This window comes from Miscanthus floridulus, chromosome 2 (genome assembly GCF_019320115.1).
Source record: "Miscanthus floridulus cultivar M001 chromosome 2, ASM1932011v1, whole genome shotgun sequence".
NCBI classification, from domain to species: Eukaryota; Viridiplantae; Streptophyta; class Magnoliopsida; order Poales; family Poaceae; genus Miscanthus; species Miscanthus floridulus.
In genome coordinates this window covers 130,310,489-130,316,488 of record NC_089581.1, presented here as the reverse complement: position 1 = coordinate 130,316,488, position 6,000 = coordinate 130,310,489, and positions in this window count along the sequence as shown.

The following is a 6,000-nucleotide window of genomic DNA, read 5'->3' as shown; positions in this document are numbered from 1 at the left end:
AAAGGACAGGTAATGGCCAATTTTATCACTCAGCATCACAAGCCAAGCATTAGTTATGCAGAGTCGATGCCCTGGACACTGTTCTTTGATGGATCATCATGCAAGCAGGGTGGTGGCATTGGTATTGTTATCGTTTCGCCTCGGGGGGGCAAGCTTTGAGTTTGTTTTCCCAACTGAACCAATGGTTATTAACAATCAAGCGGAGTATGAGGCTATTCTCAAAGGACTTCAACTTCTCCATGAAGTAAAGGCCAAAGCAATTGAGGTATTTGGAGATTCACAGTTAATTATTAATCAGTTGATCGGCCTATATGAGTGCAAAGAGACTTTGAAAGAATACTATGATGGCTGCCAAAAGTTAATCAAGGGGTTTCTTCACGTCTCTTTCCAACATATCCTGAGAGCGCAAAACCAAGAAGCTAACCATCTGGCTCAGAGTGCATCATGGTATCGAGTATTTCAGGAAATATTGAGTAGTGAAGCCTCAATTGATGATTGGAGAGTTGAAATAGCCAATTACCTTAGGGATCCATCTCAGAAAGTTACTAGGAAGCTAAGGTATAAGTCGACTAAATATGTTTTGTTGGATGAGCAGTTATATTATAAAACAGTCGACGGAGTGTTGCTCAAATGCTTAAACCAAGAAGAAGCTAAGGTATTGATGGGAGAAGTGCATGAAGGGATATGTGGAGCTCATCAATCGGCTTATAAGATGAAATGGATTATCCGTAGAGCCGGATATTTTTGGCCAACGATGCTGGAAGATTGTTTTGAATATTATAAGGGATGCTAGGATTGTCAATGCTTTGGCAATGTCCAGAGATCACCTGCATCGGCCATGAATCCAATAATTAAGCCATGGCTATTTTGAGGTTGGGGAGTTGATCTGATCGGCCAGATTTTTCCGCCTTCGAGCAAAGGGCATAAATTTATATTGGTAGCAATAGATTACTTCACTAAATGGGTTGAGGCAATTCCTTTGAAGACGGTAACCTCAAAGGACATGATCAATTTTGTCAGGGAACACATTGTATATCGTTTTGGGATCCCTCAAACTATAACTACCGATCAAGGAACAATGTTCACATCAGAAGAATTTGGGGACTTTGCTGCCAGTATGGGTATCAAGCTACTAAATTCCTCTCCTTACTATGCTCAGGCTAATGGCTAGGAAGAGGCATCCAACCAGATTATGATCAAGTTGATCAAGAAGAAGATTGAGGAACAGCCAAGGAAGTGGCATTTGACGCTAAGTGAGGCGTTGTGGGCATATAGGATGGCCTGCCATGGGTCAATTAAAGCATCACCCTACGAACTTGTGTATGGCCATAATGTAGTTCTTCCTTGGGAAGTTTAGACGGGATCAAGGCACGTCACACTGCAGAATGATTTGTCGATAGAAGTATACAAGAATCTCATGATAGACAACTTGGAGGACTTGAGTTGCCTTCGGATGCGCACTCTCGAAAACATCAAAGCCAATAAGTTGAGGGTTGCAAAATATTACAATAAAAAGGTTAAGGTTAAGCAATTCTCTAAAGGAGACTTGGTCAAGAAAGTGAAATTATTGATCAGGTCAAAGGATAATAAATTCGGCAAATGGTCGCCCAACTAGGAAGGACCTTATCGAATCAAATGTTGTGCGCCTGGTAATGCTTATATTTTGGAAACACTGAATGGAAAGGAAGAATTTGGCTGAGCAATCAATGGGAAATGTTTGAAGAAATATTATCCTAGCGTTTGGATCAATACTTAACAAGGGATTTGATTCGGTCGATGACTTTTAATAGCCGATGTCGAAAAGATATCACCTCCAGCACAAAAATGAACCCAAGCAGGTAAGAGCCGATACAATGTATCGCCTATAGAAGTGAGGCAAACACAGACAGAGCGATGTATACAAATCATGAAGCAAAAGAAAATCACTCAAGACGGGGAAGTTATTTGCTAAACATCGCCTATTACAAGCTACAGGCCAGAGAATACTTTGCTTACTACATCATCAGCCAGAGTATTGAAAGCTATAGAATTGGCTACATTCATAAAATCCTCAACCAAGCGCTCATGTTCCCTAGGATATGCTACATCCAGAAAGTCATGGGGAAGGAGCCGGTGATCTTGGCCTAAACGGACTTGGGCAGCAGCTAACGCTGTAGCTACACCATGACGAACGCCATGGAGGGTGACCTCCCTAACGCAATTTGGAATGTCATGCAAGCGAATCACCGGAGCGGTGCCCCTGGCATTAACGGATCCCACCGCATGATCTGCAGCTGACCAGAGACTCCAACTAAGCAATTAAATCTAAGAGATTCAAGAAAGGAATGATCAAGAATCCTGGAGGTGAAGTGAGGGAGAAATAGAAACTCATGGTAAATATCTCACCAAAAATTCTTACTTCAGCTTTGGCAAGCCTCTCCCGCACCGGGTTGGCCTCAGGAGGTGATCGGCCCTAAATTATGGCCAGAGCCGATTCCACAATAGAAAGGTAGTCGGCAAGTTTCTCACCAGTCTGGCCAATGGAGGCGATCAGGTCATCGTTATCTCTTAGGAGCCAGCAACAAATCGGTGCTAAGGACGACCCTAGGGGCTAGGCAGAGTCATCGTCTGCTATGGAACTACGGAAGCATTGCAAGATGCACTTTCTTGGCGATGAAGGCGCTGGCGTGATGATGCGGGCTCATTAAGAGCCTCCTCAGTAGATCTCTTAATGTTCTCCATGATCTCGAATCTATGGAAAAGCAGGAGCTATACTAAGGGATACCAAAGATTTGAGGCGAAGTGGGTTGTTGTTAGATCTATAATCATGGCACGTATATATATGGCCCAGGAAGGTGAGGGGATAGCTCTCACCGAAGTTGTGGAATGGAAATCGGAGACAAAAGCGGAATGGCACCCCCAGGAATTCAGGGGACGGATGACGAAGAGATAGCAGACTCAGGCCCATTGCTCCCCCAAAATTGTGAAATATCAGAAATAGATTCAAAGATTGACCAGAGATCAACCTATCAAGGCTTCTTTGGATTAAAGGGAGCCTAAACCCTGTCAGGCTGAAGGTCATCATGACATGAATCGACATCGACCCGTTGTACCCAAGAAGAGGGAAAACCGCTCGCCTAGCATGTGATCAGCCGATTTCTTGGTAAATCGGGAAACTATGGGGAAGAAGCCGGTAGCTTTCTCGATGGGCGTTTAGCGGAACGGACAAGGGAAAGGTGTCCACGTATTTTAGCCCTTGTAAACACTAGAACAGCTCTACGAGCATGGTGAGAAGACACATGTGATATCACAAGACTTCTTCTAGCCGTAGTAGCTGATTCTCTTGCTCGATAAGGCGCTAGAATGAGCGACACAATCACCCTATGCACAAGAATTCTCCTAACTGCTCAAGATCTACATAGCAAAATGATAAACCACGAAGGATCCAGTGGGATCGGAAACACCCGAGGAGACAGATAGAAGTAGAACATGGCTGAATCATTGAGTTTGCTCTCACCAAGGTCGGATAGCCATTTTTATAGCCGGCTTGGAAGGATGAATCCAAAACACCAGTGAAGCAATAATGCTCTGAAAAAGTTTTGAAGCATGGGCTCATGAGTTGATATGGATGGTGATGAATAGTAGACCCCAGATCAAGATTCCTTACCCGTGACTACAGGCCTATCAGGAGCACGGACATGGTAATTTTGGGACAAAATTTCTTTTGTCCCAAAATTAGGGGGCATGTGTTTACACCAAAATTTGGAAGGAGAGTCACAGGGACCCAGAAGCTCCCAGGATCATATAATCAAGGGATCAGTTGTGGGTGGATCAGAAACAGTTGATTCAGATGCAAAATCTAGGAATCGGCTTTCTTCGGACAGCACCAGCAGATAACGATGGAGGCTACGCTCGACGCCAGGATGAAAACGTGTTGGACTCTATAAAAAGGGAAAGATTAGAGTCCAAGTTATCTTAAATTAGGAATGTTTTCATTATGCTAAAGATTATATTAAGTCGTACTCGAGTAGGGTTTGTTTTAGGCTCCGGGTATAAATACCAAACCCAGGCTATTGTAGAGAATCAATCAATCAAATACAAGTCAATTACTTTTTTTTGGCTCTGGCCACCCCTTAGGAGTAGGAGTAGAGTAGATCTTGGCGAGTTCTTCGGCAAGTACAGCTGCATCGATCCTGTCAACGTCCACTGCTTGTTGTAAGTACCGTCATGGTTTATACCTCTGTTCGTATGGCTGCATCGATCTGGTCGACCACCACTGCGGCTCTGGTATAAGCTAGTTATCGACTCTTGCCTAATTCAAGTATGGCCTGTGTGATTCTGCCTCACACCCCACTGCTTGAATTAGATCAGGGTCAAGTTATCGGCTCTATCTTAGAGTGGCAGTCTTTGGTAGATTCATTAAGCGATCAGTTATGTTTTTATCGGCTGTTTTGCATCAATCTTAATCGTGCATAGCGTGCGATTAAGGCATGTTCGATCTTGAGTAGATCTATCGGTTACCGAGAACCGTTTTATGGCCCGTCATCATGGCCTATGGGATTCTACCTTTCACCCCACTGTTGGCACCGTGGAGTGGGGATCGCTAGTTGATAGATCCGTTCCTAAGAAGACATGACCTTAACTGTGCGCTATGCATGAATCGGCTGTTTAGCCAATATTGAATGCTTTCACAAATAGTTCACATCACGAGATCGTTGAAGTAGAGATAAGTTGAAAGTTGTGTTAGCCCCATGATCTTGTTATTGTATTATGGCATGCATGATTCTGCCTCATGCCCCATTGATATTAGTAATAAGTTAGGGTCGTCGAGTCTATTGTTGTTTCTACGGCCTACATGATTCTGCCTTATGCCCCACTAGTCATGGCGATAGATGAGATCTAATATGTTCATTAGATTTATCTTTATTAAATGATTAAGTGATGTTGAATTGTTTCTTTATACAAAAAGGAGTTCGGTTACTCATAATCATTGGCTCAGTATGGATCGATCATCATTAATATCTTATTACTATTGACTAATATTCATTTAAATGATGTTTATCCTGAATGATAACTGATTCTCTTCACACGACCCCATGAGCTCTAACTGACTTATTCTCATGAATATACTAGAATCGGCTATTTAGCTAATTTCCTTTCATATTGGCTCTCACATCCGTACATTCGGGACTGTCTGGCAGCACCGGCAAGTTCCACCCTTAATTACTAATGAACTTTCTCTCCTTGTCAATTATAGAGTCAAATTAACTGGCACGCCTTGGGAGGATTGCGCAGGATCGACCACCCCTACGCTAAAGCTAGGCAGATCTACTCCATCGAGCGGACCCTTCCAGCTTGCTGCGGTGTCCTCAGCACGGGATGAAATTCTGTGTCGATACCAGTAGATCCTTGTTGAGATGGAGAAGGCCCCCAACAAGAGGAATGAAGTGGCTGTCCTCATAGACCATGTCTTGGTTCTCATCCTCCTCCACCTCACCGCCCGGTCCATGTGCAGCTGCAAGTGTGTCTATCGCTCCTAGAACTGCCTCATCTTGGAATCTGAGTACCATAAGAAGCTACCCCAGATTATTGTCAGATTCTTCTATAGTAGCTAGAAAGGCAAACACAACTTCACCAGCGTCACCGATGAATACCCCTCCTCGTCCTTCTTGCCCTTCCCCATTTAGGATGTTGTGATCTCATATTGCTGCTGCAGTCTCATCCTCTGCTGGTGCGTTGGGTTTTGCTATGTTGTCGGCAATCCAGTGACTAACAAATAGTGGTTTTTTGAATAGGAACCATGGGGTATTAACCCTCCGACGGCATTATATTAAAGAAAGGAAGAACCCAAAAAAGAGTTCAAGGACTAACAAGATGTTAGCCAAGAGTTACAAACAAAAAACAAAAGAGAGTTCAAAACAAGAAAAGAAAATTACAAGTTATAGGGAGCAGTCCCTCTATTCTGCAATCTATGTACCACTTGTGTTAGTACATCAGTTCACACAATTGTTATGTTAGTAT